At 36.7% G+C, this 18,053-nt stretch overlaps 1 long non-coding RNA gene across 3 annotated transcripts in view; it reads left to right on the top strand.

Moving 5' to 3' along the window:
• LOC308199433 overlaps positions 1-18,053 on the top strand; it is a 44,714-nt gene that overhangs the window by 20,570 nt on the left and 6,091 nt on the right. Inside the window, exons 3-5 of one of the 3 annotated variants that reach the window (XR_013954644.1) lie at positions 357-391; positions 12,246-12,321; positions 12,911-17,034. This is a non-coding gene — a long non-coding RNA (uncharacterized lncRNA). Of the gene's footprint in view, positions 1-356; positions 392-12,128; positions 12,322-12,910; positions 17,035-18,053 lie in introns of those variants that run through there. The other 2 variants (XR_013954645.1, XR_013954643.1) reach the window with 2 other exon arrangements.

Here is an 18,053-nt window from a genome sequence, read left to right as displayed (position 1 = left end):
AAATGACAGATTTTGCTTTTGCACAGAAATATTTTCCAACGCAGCAGTGTTCATGGTAACAATCTCGTAATGTTCAGAGGCAGATGCTCTAAATTAGCCCTGCTCTACAAATGGGAACAGCAATGAGGTAGGGGGAAGGGAAAGAGGATGAGAAAGACCAAAGCATTTTGCCAAAGGTCACATTTCAAACAATTTAATATAACTTACTTTTAGAAGGCTTCTTGCCACAAGACTGCAAGACTCTCTCTCTCTCTCTTTTTTTTTCTTTGTTTTTAGCATATCAGGAAAATGGAAACATCAATAGGTAGGCACTTTAGCTTGTCATTTTAGCTCTTCTCCATTTTCTTTCTTTTCAGTAAGAAAAAGAAAAAAAGAAAACACTTGAAATGAGGTAAGTCTTTTGACATCGGCACGGAGAAGAAGACTGCTTGAGCTCTAAAAGCATTTAGATTGTTTAGTTCTTTTGCACAGCAGAAAGCACCACTTCTTTCAAACCATTTTGGTATAATTTTGCTGATATAATTCACTGGTGCTGGTATAATTACACAGACAATAAAGTCCTTCTATCTCCACAATTTGCTGACAGAGGAATTAAGGGGACAGAAGGATGTAACATGCCTAAATTTTGTCACAGGAAGCATTGCCACAATCAATAAACACTATGTAAAGTTTTTAAACAAGATGGTGAACAAACACTATTGAGAACAGAAGTAAACACATCTGAGAAGTGCTTTCCTCTTTAACATGGAAAAAGAAAGACTGTACAACAAAGGAAATAACCTCAACTCCTAACTCATTTTGCTCCATCATTTCAAAATGTTTCCTTTATACTTCTGTTCTTTTCCAGTTTGTATGTATCATGAACTGAATTCAGTCTAGCTAAAAATGAAAGATTTTAAATCGGAAAGTCAACAGAAGTTATTTTTCTAAAATTTCAATACATTTTGGAAGTTTTTCGATGCAAGATTAATTGGAATTAATTCTCCAAGCAATTTTGTTTTACTGAAACTATTTCCTGATTAAAAAGAAATGTGAATTATTGGCATCTGATTTAAAATACAGAAATAAATAAATAAATAAATAAATCCAGTTCTAATAAGGGTGTTCCCAGGAAAGTGGAACAATCTTCAAGTAGTAATAGCATAAATGAAGAGGCACAAAGTCAACATCCTTTTAGCTAGTGTGAACGTGGTCTTTTTAGAAAGTAGATGCCTCTTAAATATGAAACTGAGAAAAATAAGATGTTTCTAAAATGACAGATGGGTGCTAGAGCAGAGTCTGAATGAAAGGAAGTAGGGGATGCGCATCATGCACGTTTAAAAAAATTATACTGTTACTTGATATAAAGATTGATGCCCTGTTACAAAGAGACAGCTAGCTTTCACTTCCAATGCATAAGATGTTATTTACTTCTAAGACTCTGTGGTTATAAGACAGAGGAGAAGTAACTTCAACTACACTGAAACTCATAAAACACCTCTCCACTTTACGCAAGCATTACTCAGCTAAAGTAACACACAGTCTTTATGAAAAAAAAATGTTTTCAGATATTACAATAGACACCTTTTGTTCTTCTTGTGATGCTTATCGTGTTTTCTCTACATCTTTCAATTGCTAAGTAAAGCTGAAGATTGCCAGGTGAAATCCTTTAGTTTACACAATCTGCAGTTACTGGAAATCAAAGCAGTTTGCAGGTGAACTTAGTGGGACAATTACAAGCCACCGAATGGGGCAAAATGCCAGTGACTAACAGATATATTCCCCCTGGTCTAGAGCCTGTATATCTTTCTGTGTGATAAATTAGTAATTTGTTACTCACTACTTCCTTTAAGAATCAGTCTTAGCTAGTCAACACCATCCAGTTTGGGCTGTGCTCAGGATTTTATTTCATCTGAGCAAATAAAAGAACTTGAGATTTTAATTTAAAACCTGTAAAGGCTTTCTCTCATGTAAAAATACTTCAGAAATCTTCACTGAGATCTGAAAATCAATAGTGTTTTTCGTTTTCCTAGAAATTATTGTTATTTCACAGCAAAATTCTGGTGCTAGAAAATAAAGATGTGGGAAGTGCATACACATCTATCACATGGATTCATGAGGGTATTGTCTTTGGCTTCCATTTACACAGCATTAAATCCTGCTGTGTTGACTTTGAGTTTGACACACTACTAAATCTTAAGTCCCAAAGCAGAACCCTCTCAAAATCATGGTGTTTCACTAGCTGTCTCAGATCACAAGTGTCACCTTCATTTGAAATTATCTTCTCCCAAGTGTGCTTAAAATGTCCTCATACTTTCTGATGAGCTTGTGCCAAGTTCCAAGGCTATTGCAAAGCCAAAATCCCAGAAAGTGCTATTTTTCTTTCTTTCTTTTTCTTCTTTTTCCTTTTTTTTTTTTTTTTTTTAAATTTCTTGCTGCTTTCATAAGCACCCTTTACAGGACTGTTCAATCCCAAAGTAGGTCTGCCATTAAGAAAGAGCAATTTAACATGATATGAGTTATGAGTGAGAGGATCCATACAGGTATTTATGGCTTTTAATTAATAAATTCACTTCACACTTTTAATTAGCTTGTCATAACATTCGCAAGACTCACAATGCAAAGAAAGACAATTTTGCCAACCAAGTCTCAGCAGAAAGGTGTTCAGGATGAAGAATGCTTATAAAGTATTACAGGCCTTTTAATGTAGACAAGTCTAAACCAATGCTTAATGCTTAAACCAGAATGCCTTTTCCGTGTCAGGGAGCAAGAGTGACCATATACATCCCTGTAGTGTAAAAATAAATAAATAAATAATGTGTGCAAATCAAATTAATAAGAATGTTACAATTACAAAAAAAAAAAAGAGAGGAGAGGAGAGAGGAGAGGAGAGGAGAGGAGAGGAGAGGAGAGGAGAGGAGAGGAGAGGAGAGGAGAGGAGAGGAGAGGAGAGGAGAGGAGAGGAGAGGAGAGGAGAGGAGAGGAGAGGAGAGGAGAGGAGAGGAGAGGAGAGGAGAGGAGAGGAGAGGAGAGGAGGGGAGGGGAGGGGAGGGGAGGGGAGGGGAGGGGAGGGGAGGGGAGGGGAGGGGAGGGGAGGGGAGGGGAGGGGAGGGGAAGGGAGGGGAGGGGAAGGGAAGGGAAGGGAAGGGAAGGGAAGGGAAGGGAAGGGAAGGGAAGGGAAGGGAAGGGAAGGGAAGGGAAGGGAAGGGAAGGGAAGGGAAGGGAAGGGAAGGGAAGGGAAGGGAAGGGAAGGGAAGGGAAGGGAAGGGAAGGGAAGGGAAGGGAAGGGAAGGCAAAGGCAAAGGCAAAGGCAAAGGCAAAGGCAAAGGCAAAGGCAAAGGCAAGGCAAGGCAAGGCAAGGAAAGAGGAAAAAAAGAAAAAGAAAAAGAAAAAGAAAAAGAAAAAGAAAAAGAAAAAGAAAAAGAAAAAGAAAAAGAAAAAGAAAAAGAAAAAGAAAAAGAAAAAGAAAAAGAAAAAGAAAAAGAAAAAGAAAAAGAAAAAGAAAAAGAAAAAGAAAAAGAAAAAGAAAAAGAAAAAGAAAAAAGAAAAAGAGAAAAGAAAAAAGAAAAGAAAAGAAAAGAAAAGAAAAGAAAAGAAAAGAAAAGAAAAGAAAAGAAAAGAAAAGAAAAGAAAAGAAAAGAAAAGAAAAGAAAAGAAAAGAAAAGAAAAGAAAAGAAAAGAAAAGAAAAGAAAAGAAAAGAAAAGAAAAGAAAAGAAATTTAAATGATGCCTAAAAGCAAGTATGAATCCTATAGTATTAATGAACCACTTCTGCTAGATTTCTGCAAGTTCATCTATTAGACTATGCTATTTGGATAATGCATGAGAGATTTATTTTTCTTTTATAAATCAACAGGCTTACTTTACATATTCTGCATCAAAATATGTTTAATCTATTCAGTTTACTCTACCATAAAGTATACTCAGTAAACTTTCTTAGCTGTATGTCAGCATTTGTCTACATCGCACAAACATGCAATTTGCTGACACAGCGAATCGGAAGCTGGTTAATTGCATCAAATTTCTCACTGAAAAGGCTTTTTAACTACCCTCAAATATCATCGAGGCTGAGACTAAGTACATGTTTGAATATTTTCTTCAGTTCTCTGGTGACAAAACTGCTGATCTAGTTGTTCTTACATCTATGATTGATCCAAAAAAAAAAAAAAAAAGAAAGAAAGAAAAGACAAAATTTTAATCCTAATGTAAACACACAGATGAGAGATACTCCATAGAAGGCAGTTCTATAAAGCACAGATTTCCATAAAGATTTTCAAGCATTTCTTATTTCATGAATGTTTTCTCCTTAGCATCAGACAGTAGTAAATTGAGGTCTCTCTTACCAATATAACTTGATATTATTTTGATGGCTTTTGACCATATTTTACCTTGTAATTTGTTCTCACCAGTAAATATTTCATGAACAGTTGTTCACTTCAAGATATTTTTCCTCTGTGTGATATCAAACTTTTGCTTCTTAATTTGCTGTGGTACCTTCTGCCAGCATTATTTTAGGCCATTTTGATTATCTTTAGTTACAGTTCACTTGGTCCATCCTTCCCTCGTTTCGAGTCTTCCAATAAAAGATTACATTTCGTTGAATCAACAGAAGAGAACCAAATTTTATACAGAAAAAAAATCCCAGAGAGATCATCAGGGTAAAGTCATTTAAGGGCATAAATCCAAATGTACTTAAAGCAGCCAAACTAAAGCAATATTTCCATTGTCCCTGGTTATGTTGTGCAATACTGCTTGCAATTTCTTAGATGGGGGTTTTGAGAGGATCTCAAAACAGTCAGACACTCAGCTTCAGTCATGGATTTGACTCCTTATTTCCTTCATTCTCTTATAACATTACAGATGTGGTGAATAAAGAAAGGTCTAATTAACACTTCTGCTGGAACTTGGTACACCCCAGTTTATTTGCTACACCAACAGGTAGCTTGATAGATATAAGAGCTCTGCCTGACATAAAGCTCATAAAAGGATACTCAGAAGGGCAAGGTTGAGTTCAAAATGATGTGGTTTAAACTGGAGCACATAATAGTGAGAGTCCAAAGAGAGGAAAATGAGGTGAAGGACATGGAACGTAGGCCAAGTCCCCATAGTAGCTGAATAGGAAGTAGACCCATGGATGAAGAGAGGAGAAGAGCAAATTGAGAGCAAAAAATTAATCTGTAACCATGTTATAGGCTTAGATTAATGATGATGACTGGGACATAGAATTAGAAGTGAAAGAGACAAGGAATGAAGATGAAAATTGAGATGGCTGAAGATAATGAGGGGTAGTATGTCACAACAGATGTAGGTGACTAATCAAATAGACAGTAGCCAGGATGGGGTGGAAGCAGTGCAGGACAGGAAAATAAACTGTTAGAGTGAGAAAAGGTGTGGGAGATCAGAAGGGAGTCTTTAGGAGGGAGGGAAATGAGACAGAGAGAGTTTAGGAGACAAGATTAAAAGAAGCAAGGAGTCCTGGACAGTACCATCTGCTAAACTTGCTGTGCCATTCTCATTCCTTTACTACCCTTTGCCCATCAAAAACCAACCAACCAAACAAACAAACAAAAAAACAGTTAAGACACATTTATGCCATAAATTTAGGCTACTTTTCACCTTCTAATGTCATCATGTAGACTTAGCTTCTCACATCTTTATTATTTCTTTCATATTATTCAAGGATCCTTTTCCTTTTTGTTTCTCTTTTCCTTTTCCTTTATTTCCATTTACAGATTTTTCTCCTTTCTTTGACCCAAAGCCAAAAAATTTTTACAGTCCATCAGTATTCAGCAATCCAAACTCACATTGGAGCAGCAAATTGTGATTATCACATAAGTCACATGGTTGTTGTTGTTTTGTTCCCTTCATGGCTGAGTGTAACTTATAATTAGTAATTGAAGCAGCCACTAGGGCTTTGAATCTCAGTGGAAAAGATAGCAGAGAAACAGGCTTGTTCTGATTTATTCTCTCTGGAAAAATCTGTTAGCTAAGGCTCATCACACATTCTCTTCATTATTAACCTTTCTAGCATAAGCTAGCAAGCAAAGTGTTAGTGGGGGAGAATGCCACAGAGCTGCTTAGGAAGGGAGGGAGAAAACATGCACATCAGAATATTTGACTATTTTCACATCTAAAACAAGAGAGGGAAAGGCTGATGCAGATTTCACTAAAACTCAAGAGAAAAATACTGACATTTACAAGTATAAAAGCCCTGAAAGGAAAAGGAAAAAGAAAAAAAATAAAAAATAAAAAGAAGACCGCAACTCAGTAAGGTCAAAGATTGGGTTATCCTTAGGAGGAAGCAAGACCAGTATTTCCCCATTATGGGGTAAAAAGCATAATGATCAACCTAATTTCAAGACAACTATATAACGTATGTATTAGCCCAAGAGTAATTTTAATTACTCATAGATTATGTATTTTGTGGATCATTCCCCACAGAGTCTCTCTGCACACAGAACGAGATGCTCAAGGAAAAGTGGTTAAGTAGAAGGAGAGTCAGAAGGTTTTCCATTGTATTACAAGAGATGGAGTGAATTTCAACCTCTGAAAAAGTAAAAAGATACTTCCTATGTTGTACAAATATCTGAGAAAAAAAAAAGTTTCAATATTTTTGTTGCATGTTGTTAAAGAACTAGAGTACAGGACCTTGGGGACAAGCAAATATATCATTTTAATTAACACGTAATTGTTCTTGCCACCTGAAATTCTGTTAAGCTTCTCTCCTGCCAGACCCAATAGATGAAGGGTGTCTGTGCATCACTGGCTCAACACACAGCAACCAAGAATTTCTTCCATGTTCAGGATGTAACTTCTTTACCTTATCTGCTTGTCAAGAAAGCACAGCATTTTGTTTTTCAAAACTAAAATCAATAAGACATAAGACTAGATTTTCAGGTAGTGAAAACCAGCATTGATTCCCATGGATGTGAAATTTTATAATTTGTTGCTAGAACAATTGAAAAGTTATGTGTAGGCAAAATCAATCATTGGTTTAACAATATATATGCACCACTATTCTCCTTTGTGGTGAGGAATAAATACTAAACCATTTAAAAAATTATATGTAAATATAACCTTGAGATTATGGAGCAAAACCTACATAGACAGTAGAAAGCTTAAGGAAGATTTAATTATATGTTTTCAGAAAGGTATAACATTAGCATTATCCCATCCTATATTGTTCTACTTGTATCATTAGCTTTTATTAGCACACTAGATTCATCACATACTGGTTTATGACATGCTGTAATGTAAATCAATGCAGTACCTCCCAAATGACTAATATAAGCTAGCTAGCTCAACTATAAAAGAATGGCTTGACAGATGGGAAGCCGACAGAATATAGCAGAAGGCTGTTAAACTTATTTTTCACCATTTTATATCAAAGTATACAGCTGGAAATGAGAGTGCTTTTATAGGGTAAATATCAGTGAAAGAGAGCTCCTAGGGAACACTGCATGTTACCCATCACCTGAGCTCCCTGAGCTAGTCATCACCCAAAGATCACATTGCTTTAATAGCACTTCTGTCCAAAAAACACTAGTTTCCCATGCATGTTGTTGAACAACTAGTGTCCCATGCTATGAAGAATCATGATATTCATAAAGTTTGTTGCCCAACAGAAAAAGGATTAAAGTGATGATCCCATATTCTCTTTTGGAAGCAGGTTATGCTCACTGCCTCCGTGCCAGAGGTCACTCCTGCTCCAGCTGTGTTGACAGCACACTAGCTCCCTGACCAAGTGGAATTGAGCCTATGTCCCCATGTCTTCTACTACTGAGAGGGGCTACAGGCACCCACTGTTCATTATGGCCATTTTGCCAAAGATCGTTGCCAGCTCATGTTCCTGCCATATTCTTTCTTTGCCATTGATCAGGTGAGCCAGGATGTTTTAGACAGCAGGAAAAAATCAGACTCACTAATCTCTGCAGATTGCCTGCATTCTGAGTCTCACATGTACCTCTCTCAAAATGAGAGAGAAGAAAGCAAGACAAGAAGCGTAAAATGGCAGAGCTACCACAGCTCCGGCACAAGACTTTTTTTATCCAACGATTACTCTGGGCAGGGAAGCCAACAACAACTTCTCAGGAAAAGCAGGGATGTGTCAGCTGTGAGGGGCCAAAGGTGCAAACTCTTTAAAATGGTTTTGCCACTTAAAATTGTAGGTGGCAGCCTGAGTTTAACTTAATTACATTAATCAGGCTGACAATTTGAAAGGAAATGATGGTTAGCAACTCTGTAACAGAGGGGGATGTTAGTAAGGATAGCAGCAATAAAATCAAATTCCCTCATGTATAGAGAGATTAAGTAATTATCAGAGGAGAGTTGAGGTGTTGACTGGCTGTGGGTCATGTGGAAACTTATCATGCTGCAAAGCTAAATCTCTCTACTTGGATCATATTCTATGTTTCAACAAAAATGAGTATTTTATCAACCAAATTCTCTTGAAGTTATTTTACAGGACTCCCTTGTTCTTATCAGAACCGCTTTGTAATAGTATTCTCCTACCAGGTGTTTCTATTCCTTTATTTTTTTCCAAAACAAGCATTCTTTCTGATTTAGAGATTATTTAAATATAACATCCTTAAGAGGTTAAGTAAAAAAGCCAAAGGAATAACAGTCTGAATTTCATCTGTGATGAGTTCACTAACAATCTAAACAAGATTCTCGATGGTATTTGAAATAAACAGGCAATTCCTTGATACTGCTTAAGTCTAGTTAATAGAAATCCTGTTACATACCTCCTGGGTAATATTCAAAATGGAGAAGTGGTTCTTGGGACATATTGTCTTTTGCAGTTACCTATCACTAAGTTCTGTTTAGAGACAACTGTTAAATTAGAAATAAATGGATAAACACATTGATATAACTAATCTAGTTAAAAGACCAGTTTCCTAAATTGGTACAGTCCCCTAATGCTTGGACACTTAAATCGTTATGGACCTCATTGAAATAGATTAGCTTTATTTCAGTGCATTGCAGGCTCTTACTTAGGCACAGGTACAGTCCCTCTTCAAAGTTGTTCAAAGTGGTTTCTCAAGGCATTTCACTAGCTGAACACACTTTTCTAAGATGGACCAGACAGCACGGCACTCAGACCTTCTAAATGCTTGTAAGCCTGCTAGCTAGCACCTGGGAGAAGTAATTACAGAATGTGAAAGATGCTGAGAAAGTTATCAGGCTGATGAAGAATATGAAACACTAAAATACGCATTATTTTATCACAGCTGCTTTCCTAGTTAGAAAATCAGCCAACTTTCTGGAAGCTGTTTTGGTCTCCCCCCATGCCTAATACAGTCCCTGAAACACTCTGCATGTACGGTGAATAAGGAGTCCTGTGAGGCCTTGCATTGTTCTGGTTATGGTGAACAGTGATATCATGGGTATTATGCTGCCAGTGTTATGCATGACTTCAGTTCCTTGGGTTTACTTAAATTATTTAAGTAAATGAATTCTTTACAGAAAATATGTTTTCCCACATCCCAGTTTTAGATGACATTTTTTTAATAGCTTTACATTCTCACCATTTATGTTTTCTTTAAAATACAATCAATAAGAAAAATAATGGTTTTTTAAACAGTTCTAACAATTCTGATTTATTTCATTTAAATACAGACATATCCAAAACTTTCATCACTATAGACTTCCAAATTATTGTTAAATAATTTGTTAATAAATTTGTAAAATATGTTAAATAACATCAGTTAAAACCTCACCTAAAGTTATAGAGAGAAATTAAGGAAATATAGCTATAAATGTCATTATCATTTACATATAAATATATATTTCTGAATCACTCAGTTGTGAAAAAAAAATAAAATGGCTTAACATGAAAGGAGAAAGCAGACTCTCAATTAGGACCAGGCAGGTAAGGATTGGCCATCCTGTATGGAAGAAGTGAGAAACAGTCTCAGAGTTTTTAGCTGGCATTCAGTGACAGAGGAAATTTGATTCCCAGATGAAAAATAGCTGGATTTTTACCACACAATATAATGAAAATTCAGCAGAAAGTCTCGATTGGAGCTTTTTCCCACTCTACAGTGAAGTCCTGAAATGGGATGGTGTTTTTCTGATCAAGAAAATGTTGTGGACTTGGGTTTGTTGTTTTCTTCTGGAAGTGGAAAAACAAAACAAAACAAAACAAAAAACAAACCTTGAAACAGAAGCCAAACTGTCAGGAAAAAAATATAGCCTCAAAAAATATATAATTTAGAACATCTGCTGCTGTCTCTACAGTGAAATGATCAATGTAACCTGGGGAGGTTCTCATGTTAGAGCATTATTAAATAGAGCATGGTAAAAACAGATCGCCAGCTACAAGAATATCTGAGTTTGAGAGGAAGTTCTATCTTGATTTGGGACAAAAAGCAGAAGTTGAGATATTCCAGGCTTAAAATTCCCTCAAGTGGGTTAGATCTCCTAAAACATTTAACTTCAACAAATGCAAAAATATTTTGTTTTACTTTACTTTTTTTTTCTCATTGAAAATCAGTTTTAAGATTTGAAACTTGAAATTTGGAGAGGTGACCATTTGCCAAACAAATCAAAAAACCCTGAACATTAGAACAGAAAGTTTATCAAAAGTAGCTCTTTCTTACAGTTTCAGTTTTAAACAAGTTGGCATTTTCTGATAGAAAACCAATGATCAGCTTTGAACATAAACAAGTTTCCTAAGGCCATATGGTAAGCCCAGAGCATCTGTTTTTTATTATAATAAAGCTTCAATGGCCATCTTTTGTATGTGTAGAATCCAAGATGAAAGCCTCTAGCTTCAATGTATTTGCTTTTTTTTTTGGCACAACAGAGGACAAAGAAACAATCTCTAGAGTTCAGGAGGCCCCCTGGATACCTCAGATCTATTAAAACACAGATTATTAAAATTCATATGTCTACTTCATACAGAATCTTTCTGAGAAAGAATTAATTCTCATGCAAATTGTGTGTCTAAATTACAGCAAATCAAATGCGTTTTACAACCACTGTTGGCTAAGACTCTGTGTTTTGTTCTAATAAATCAGTTTGAGGGATATAGTGCTCCAAAATATCTTTGTTATTTGCCAATTTGAGGAAAGTAATGCTGTCTCCTAGAAATCGAATAGACAGTTCTTGAAGGGATTACCTAGTCCAAGACAGTAAATCATTGGAGTTAGATGCTACTGCAATATATCAAAGTCTTCTTGCATACTAGCTGCCCAAAAAGCACTGAGTTGAGGTCAGGCTTTAATCATATCCTAAAATTACACTGCAGAAGCCACCTGTTTTTTCCCTACATCTGGTGGGTTTACTATCCAACAGCACAGTAAGAATTCCTGATTTGAAATCTCAGTGTGAGTTTCCCACATGCAGAAAAGTACTTCTCAGTGCTTAGTCTGACACTGTGGTATAACGACTCTCCAGGATCCCTGCAATCACAAGCATTACTATATTTCATTTATATTCTTGATAACAATAAACACATGGAGGATTGCCATATGATACTTATTTCAAAATTCCCATGCTAAGAACAAGGAGAGGGTAGGAAAAAAGAATGAACTGCACATAACATTGTCTTAATCACAGTACTCACAACACCTCTAGAAGGTACATAGTTTCACAATGACTGAGAATCTCTAAAACTGAATATCAGAAAGTAATGCTGGCAAATATCATTTGCTATTATATGGAAAGGAGCTAAGGAGCTTAAATGCCCAGCTGAGACAATGAGAGGGGACATATGAAAGAAGTCAGTGAAATACCTTATTTTTTTCAATAAGTGGATCAGGTCTTTTGGTAAGAAATCTGAAGTCAAACTTGATGACTTAGAAAGAAGAAAACATCGCATTCTAGAAGCTTTTATAAAAACTGATTTTTTTTAAATATAACCCTAATTTAAATTCTTGCAAACTTATAAAAGAAGCAGAAAAAAGTCTACGTTAAGTAGGAAAAGAATGAACACAAGGAGATGATCAGGATGTTAGGCACCAATCAGTTCCTGGAACTGATTAGAAATACTTTGGAAAGCATTGTTCCATCACTATATCTTCCTTTCTCACCCTGTCACAGTCTTAAATAATAATTTTTAGTTTTTTGCCTGAATTTGCATGGGCAAGTCTTATTTGGACATTGATTTTGGAAGCGTTTCGTAAAACGCGTGTGTTTTTTTCCAGTATTTCATTAAAGGAAAAAAAAAAAAAAAAAGAAGAAGAAGAAGAAAAAGAACAGAAAAAGAGAGAAGACCATTACAGGATTGCTTTAATATTTCATTACTGTACTATTTTTTCCAGAGTCTATAAATATACAGCATAAAACATCAAAAGAAACACAAAGCAACTAGACTTATTCATTATGACTTTATTCAAAGTGTAATTTTGAAAATATATTTAAATGGTAATAAAAAAGGAATTTGACATTTCAAAGTTTCTTCATGTCTATCATGTCTTTTTTTTTTTTTTTTTTAATCTCTAGAAATTACAAGTAACAGTGCTGGTTATTTTAGAAGCTGGACAGCACCAAGTGTTACTGTTAGCATTATGCAATAAGGATAATTGTGTGCTGGACTTGCATGTTTCACATTACTTTTCACAGTTTGGGATCCATGAGACAAGCCATTATACAAGTCACTAAAATCTAATTTCCTCTGTGCCGAATGTCTTCAATGTGCAGGTCCAAGATTAGTATTAAATGAAAATTATATTGTTCAACTAGAGCTTTAGAGATTTAAAATTACTGTTTCAAAACAGAGTGAATATTCTTAGATAAATTGTGTTTTTAATTAAATATGTATGTATTATTTCCTTAATTACAGTATCTTCATTGCCTCATATTGTTTTAAATACAGTTTCTTGCATTATTATGTTATAAGATCAAACTGGTAATTGTCATTTTTCCTTTCTTTGTGCTTATCTAAGCTTGCAGTGTTAAGTCTCACTTCATTTGTCTTTTTCAACAGCAACGCAGTAATGAAAGCCTTACGAAGGAACCTCAGGTCTAACCAGGGATTTCTGCCCACATTCCAAGCTAGCAGGGAACCCAGAAACCAAGAGAGTTTGTGCCACATCCCCAGAATCCAAAGGCACTCTTGATGTAGAAGAAGAAAATTAAATCTCAGGTTCTAGGTCTCCTGTTTTCTGCATTGTGCTGGGAATGGAGAGGGACTAAAAGCCACCACTGAGCAAGGAAGCCCCAGAAGCTGAGCTCCAGCCTCCAGTTTGTGCCAGGCTTTATTATTTCATGATTATTTCTAAGCTTTATTTTTTTCTTTTTTTTTTTCCAAGTTTTCCCTTCTTCAGGAAACTCTCAGAACTTCATTTTTTCTTCCCCAAATGAAAGAATGACCTCTTCCTCTCTTTCATCAAATCACTGATGTTACAAGAAATAGAAAATCTAATCTGTGACCCACTCTACCTCAGACAAAGCCAAAGCTAATAAAACAGAGATTCATCTGGATGAAATATAAAATATTTAAAGCTGTGGGGAAGTTATAGTTTTATTTTGCTGGTCAACTCAAAGGAGGCCCATTGACATTCGTTGAGTCCATCATTTATCTTCAATAATAAATAAGCCAATCATTTCAACGTTCATTGGTGTCAACGTCCTCCCTATGTCCACATATCTAATGAAACCTCTCACCCCATCTCTTCAGTGAAACTCCTTAGAAGCCCTCACAAGAGTGAACTGGCATTTTTCTGTACTTGAACAGTAGATCCAACTTGTCAGGAGATACTTGCCTCGACTTGTATGTCAAGTATTACATAATACATTCAAGGGCCAATAAGCAGACTCCACTCTTCATGGACCTTGTGTCCAACCCATATGGCTGCTGAAACTGTGCACCCCCTCATCTGGCAAAAGTCTTGGGATGGCTATCAGGTGATCCAGGCTCAGATATCAGGGAGACCTCGGGCTTTCTAGGTACCTTCAGCAAGTTGGTCAGAATGACAGATTTTGCTACTCCTCCCTAAATAGACAAAGGGAAAATTACCCTAATTTTAACGTGTACTGACCAGTAATTCTGTCATTTTACAGTAGCACAGCAGGACTAACAGCAGGAGATACTTATCTCTGCTCTGCTTGTTATGTATAAAAAATCAGTTAAGGAATCCACGGTAACCAAAAGAGCACTCAGCAATGCACTGAGCCTGTGTTAATGCTTGCAGGATGAAAGTCTCCAGATTAGATGCTGTCCTTCTCTTCACCTGGATAATGACACACTTTATAACACAGAGCTTGCATGAAAGGATGTCTCTTTGCTATGATCCTACTTAACAGATAATAAAATTGATATGAAAAATACTGACAGGTGATGCTCAGAAAAAAAAAATCCATCTGACAACTTGTGCAGAATGGCTGCAATCTCTCCAACACCAGTGTAGGCACTCCCACTTGTCAAAGTGGTTCTAGTGGTTATTTCAAGAGCATACAAATTCATTATGTTCAAACAGAAAAGGAAAAACTGAACTTCTTACAAGAGTAGAATCTGATATACAACCTGTTGATGGAACAAGAAAAACATTTTTTTTCCTTGTTAATTTACAAATCAGCAAACTAGAGAGAAAAAGTGAGCTATTGTTCTACCTGTTTTGATAATTTTACTCATAAATACATGAATTTTCTAGAGCATTTTTTTTCATTCTTTTCTTCCTCTTTTTTTTTATTTTATTATTTTTCTAGAAAATGAAGTGGTAGCAAATGATGGAGAATCTAAATGTGTTAATGTCTTTCTTTCATCAAACAACCATGAATATACATGACCATAATCTTTTGCTATTTCCAGCTACTTCGATTTATGTTATGGATAACATGCTTACATAAAGCTAATCACCACAAGAAGTGACAAAAGAGGAAAAGAAAAAAGAAAAAAAAAAACAAAAAACAAAGCCATGGGGAATCAAATATCACCTAAATCAAACTGATCTCTAAAGTAAGCCAGACAAAAACTGATGAAAGCACCCAGGATTTGTGAGTTTATTATGAAGATTTTTTTAATATCAAGATTTGTGATTCATGACTTGTGAACATGATTCATAAAGATAAGCAGACAAAACATTAGTAAGGGGTGAATTCTTCAAGTCATGATGAAGGTAATTAAGCTGCCCAGCCTAGGAAAACTGATCCAACATCTAGTGTTTATCACTTTTGTTTTCATGTCAATGATTCCCAGTCACATACCCAAAAAATTAATTTAATCTACAGCAAGCTGTTTTCAGCATGATGGAAATGCAACTGAACAAATTTCTGCTCATAAAGCTTCCACAATAAATGCCTTTTGATTGTGGCTGGATTAATATTTTTTTTCTCTTTGTTCTGTTTTGTGCAGTGAGATTTCGCTGATCCCAGGCAGCCATTGATCCTGACTTTTGGCAGGTCTACTAAAATTGCTCCCAGCTCAAACTGTCCAAAATGGTCCAAAATCTAAAGATTTTGGGGGTGGTTCAGTGCTTACTCCAGACAACAGTTCAATCAAAATGACATTCTTCCACATGGCTCAGTGATCCCCCAGACAGTATCATTAGAATTATCTAATGATCCTTAATCCTAATGATTAGTATACAACTAGTGACTCCCAAGCATTCAAGCATGAAGCATATCAGCTATATTTTGTCCATTGTACTGGGCATTTTCCTGGCCTTCCTTAGTCTTACAATAGACTAAGGTCTGATATAGCATAATTAAACACAATTCCAGTCTGAAATTTCAAGCCTTCTCTACCTGTCTCTTCTACAGGTACAGGCTGACAAAAAAAAAAAAAAAAAATGGGATTGGGAATAGTCAGCAGTGCAGTGAGATATATACACAGACACATTCTATTCTCATGAGGATCCCCTGCTGTATGCTCGCCAACCTATCTTATTCTTGGATGATATATGTATTTTAAGACACCTCAGTCTGAAAACAAATCCAGCCAGCAGTATAGTCCAGGAAATGGCATAAGCTTCTCAGGGATTGACGTGAAACTGGATACTCTTTCTTGTTTTTCTTGAAGACAGGTGGAATTTTTACCCTATTTCAGTCATAGAAACCTCTTCCCATTCCACTACCTCTGCTCCCCCAGACACATAGATAAATGCCTTCATCCCCCACAGGAGAAAGGCTCCAGTAATTATCACCTTCCATTTTTAGCTTCATACATATTCTTGGTAAAGGCTCAGCTGACCTTGATGCCTCCCTTGACGGGACATCATCTTCCTTGCCTGTTTCCATCACCCTGTACCTGCAAACCACATGACTATTATACAATTGCAGTAGTACCATGGCCAAAGAAGTGGCATTTGCGGTTCCATTGGAAATGACAAGTGTCCACCCTCCCTATCTTGGGATTTTCCAACCATTGCTCTGTTGAGCATTGTCTCTCCTTCCTTCAAACATGGGATTCTGCTATATGGTTCTGTAGGATCTCTATGAATAGCTTATGGATCTCCAACTTGTTCTGCTTGAAGGCAAATAGCCTGCTCATTTCATTTTGTTTGTGACTCAGCATCTCAAGCAGAGCATCCCTTCCACAGATGAGACCACCACTGTCCCTATTAGAGGCACACAGTGCTCCTGTCCACAGAAAACTGGGCAGCCCCATCCTCCCTCAGGAGCTTTGCCTTGGTCAAGGTCTCTGATGTGCTGTTATCTCTATCCAGTGTCAGAAATCACACCCACACAAGATCCAGGGCCATTATGCATTCCTGCAGCTCTTGCCTATGGGTTGTATAGCTGCTCCCAGGTGCATTGGTGCCTACATAATCAACAGGCAGTAATAAACCACTAGACTGGGTACTCCTAAATTGGGAATAGCCAAGAAAAGACAACTTAGAGTGGCCAGAGCAAAAACCTCCAGGAGCTTTGAGAAGCCAACCCTCACTGGTGTTGGCACATCACCAGGAAGGATCCAACAAAAGGTGAGAGCTGAAGAAGCAAGCTGGGACATGCTGACTGTTTTACTGTGCTCACTAATTCGTAGAATCATAGAATCATAGAATATCCCGAGTTGGAAGGGACCTATAAGGATCATCGAGTCCAACTCCTGGCACCACACAGTTCTAGACCAACAATTCAGACCATATGACTAAGAGCATAGTCCAAACACTTCTTTAACTCCAACAGGTTTGGTACAGTGACTACTTCCCCGAGGAGCCTGTTCCAGTGTGCGACAACCCACTCAGTGAAGAACCTCTTCCTGATGTCTAGCCTAAACCTCCCTTGCCTCAGCTTGACACCATTCCTGCAGGTCCTATGACTGGTGATTAAGGAGAATAGATTGGCACCTGCCCCTACACTCCCGCTTGTGAGGAAGACGTAGGCTGCAATGAGGTCTCCCGTCAGCCTCCTCTTTTCCAGGTTGAACAGGCCAAGTGACCTCAGCCGCTCCTCATACGTCTTCCCCTCTAGGCCCTTCACCATCTTTGTAGCTCTTCTCTGGACACTCTCCAACAGTTTTACATCCTTTTTGTACTGTGGTGCCCAGAATTAGAGTACTGAATAATACCATAATTCCAGGAAGATGTCCACTGGCTCTTCAGAGAAGAAAAAAAAAAAAAAAAAAAAAAAGGTTCTATTTGGTGGCTTTGTGTGCTCTGTAACAAATAGAAATTTTGCCCTTAAACTGGCCCTTAACTGAGGCCTGTGGCTTGTCAAGATTTGTTTATCTCCATTGTTGATATATATATATGCATATATTAAATTACAGAAAACAAAATTATTGCTGTAATTATTCACTGACAGAATCTTCACCAGACAGCTCATAGTCATTATGTGATAATATCTATCTTTTACTATTTTTCTGCCAAACCCCAAGTAAATCATGAAACGTGGCCTTCTTTTTTCAGTGCAATATATACTTTATTTATTTTATTGTTGTTCTGTATATGTGAAATGCTCTCTGTTCAAAGAATTGCATTGATGTTATTAGAAATAATGATCTAAATGTATTCCAGGACATAATCTATAATTCCTTGAATGTTTTATTATGTGCAGCAGGTAGAGCAAAAGGTCTTTAAGATATTTTTGAGTAACTATATTACTGTCTGTACAGACTTTTTTTAAGCAGGTCTAGTTATCAAAATTCTTTCATTTATATTTTTACTGTATTTATGTGCTCTGTTTTA

The sequence above is a fragment of the Anser brachyrhynchus genome, assembly GCF_964034855.1.
Source record: "Anser brachyrhynchus genome assembly, chromosome: 8".
Taxonomy (NCBI): Eukaryota; Metazoa; Chordata; class Aves; order Anseriformes; family Anatidae; genus Anser; species Anser brachyrhynchus.
Note: the sequence above shows the minus strand (reverse complement) of the source record. Positions and strands in the feature narration are given on the sequence as shown.